The following is a 2500-nucleotide window of genomic DNA, read 5'->3' on the forward strand; positions in this document are numbered from 1 at the left end:
GACAATCGCACATACACTCCTCATCTTGCCCATTCAAAACACTCTGCAAGGACTCCTCCTTCCTCCCCCCCCCCTAACACACAGTAGTCTTCCCCCTCCTCCTTCCCTCTCCTCTCCTTCCCCTCCTCCTCCTACTACTACTACTCACTACTACTACTACTACTACTACACTCCTACTACTACTATCTACTACTGTGCTGCTGCTCCTTTCACTATTATCATTACCCTACTACTACTACAACTACTACTACCGTACTACTACTACTACTACTACTACTACTCTACTACTACTCCTACTACTACTCACTACTACTACTACTACTGTTGCTGCTGCTACTTTCACTATTATCATTACTCCTACTACTACTACAACTACTACTACACTATTTACTACTACTTTCTACTATACATACTTACTACTACTACTATACTACACTACTACTACTACTACTACTACTACTACTACTACTACTCATAGCTACTACTACTACTACATACCTTCTACAACTTCTACAACAACAACAACAACAACTACTACTACTACTGCTACTACTACTACTACTACTACTACTACTTCTACTACTACTACTACTACTACTACTACGACTACTACTACTACTAATACTACTATTCCAACTACTACTACTACTACTACTACTACTACTACTACTACTACTACTACTACTACTACTACTACTACTACTACTACTACTACTACTTCTATTACATTTCTTTTATGTCTTTTATCGTCCTTTATTTTCTAGAAATTTCACGTCTCTCACTGGCCTTATCACCGCGCTAACGATTCGTTCACACTCCAACCATCGTTGAGTACAGACGATGCAATTTATACTGCATTTCATCTTATTTGTTTTCAACGTTTATTGTTGTGCCGACGAAGGGTTTGTACCCGAAACGCCCATTGTCTGTATTGTTTCCACCCATTCCTCTCCATCATCACTCTTTCGTTAGTATTTTCGGGACCCCATGCTTCAGGCAGCGCCCACCGCTCTCTACTTAGAACAATGCTACTCCGTGGATAAGAATCATTTAAGTGCCATCGTTATTTATATTTACTAAAAACATTACACACACACACATTCTCAAACAATTTTTACACCCCTAAACTTGTCTCACACTATTTTTATTGGTGGGGAAAAAACAACAACAAAACAAACAAAAAAAAAAAACGATCAAAACAAACACGAAGAAGAAATAGATATGATTTCTGTGCCACTTCGTATGACGCATGCGCAGCTGGAAAAGTAACACATTTCTATGACGTGTTGTGGTACGTTTCCGGGGAATCCCCAGTTAAAAATAGATTGAACTCTGTAGTCTGAGACTTCGCAAGCGTAGTCAGAGACTTGATAGTCAGGGACGAAGTCTGACTCCATGAATAGCTTACTTTCCGTAGTCTCTGACTTCCCAAAGTTTTAGACTACAAAGTCCCGCTCCATGTATCAGACTATAAACGTTTAAGTTTATACATAGTTTTTTTGTGTTGTTCCGTTGTATTTCCGGATGGCAATGTTGTGAGTTTCTTAGCCAGTGAATTCTGTTGTGATAACGATCACTGAACTCGCCCAAAGGCTTGACCATGGGATTATATTTCGCGAGATTCATGTGCACTAACATTGTCATCCTGGGTTCAAAATCACACAGCAAAGTGTACACTTTATACACACTTGGCATAAACAATTGTTACAATTTTTGAAATCCAGAGGCGTAGTATCCTGTTGTGATTTCTACATTCATAAAGACTGATTAAAAAATATGGTTTAAACATGCACATAATATATCACCGAGGAGAATTTACAAATAATTTTCCATTGAGGCAAAGCGCGAAATTCTTTTTCACGGCATGCGGCAAATAGCAATATGGCTCACAACCAGGAACTCAGATGGGAGAGCTCAAATTATTAATTGATTATTTTATGTCATCTTAATTATGCATCTCCTATATCTGAATACTGCGGTTCCTTTGAAAGGTTATACTGTACAAAACTTACATGTAATCTGGTGTTAAAGAAGTTTACATTCAGTGATATTTCACATATCATTGCGCCCTCTCCCACCCCCCCCCGCCCCCCCCCCCCCCTCCCACCCCCACTCCCACTTTTTTTTTTCCAGCGAACATAATTCAAGATGGGCCAACAGCAAGCGTACTCAATGGCTGACCAGAGGGATTTCGTGGCATGTCTTGTCCGACGCTTATGAGTTGTCTTGCTCAACAGTTGGTCAGGTGTAATGTCTTTGTGAAAGGCATATCGGAGTTGAACTGTATTATCCTGACAATAAAAGTTCAAGGTTACACAGAGTTTTGTTTGTTGCTTCGAAGTATAAAGGACTTCCAGATGGCAATGCCATCCGAAGTATTATAATGGGCTATACTATCTATAGATATAATGAAGTTGACGTCACTCGGGCCTTTATTATTGTTTGTTTTATTTCTTGCCATCCGCGTTTATGAGTAATTCACAATAAACTGTATTAAGCA

General features: G+C 39.3%; 1 protein-coding gene across 2 annotated transcripts in view; it reads right to left on the reverse strand.

The window, feature by feature from the left end:
• LOC144972767 (cadherin-99C-like) overlaps nucleotides 1–2500 on the reverse strand; it is a 67309-nt gene that overhangs the window by 60178 nt on the left and 4631 nt on the right. The gene's annotated exons all lie outside the window — the stretch shown is intronic.

Source organism: Berghia stephanieae, chromosome 5 (genome assembly GCF_034508935.2).
Source record: "Berghia stephanieae isolate SIO BIC M18660-M18661 chromosome 5, UCSD_Bste_1.3, whole genome shotgun sequence".
NCBI lineage: Eukaryota > Metazoa > Mollusca > Gastropoda > Nudibranchia > Aeolidiidae > Berghia > Berghia stephanieae.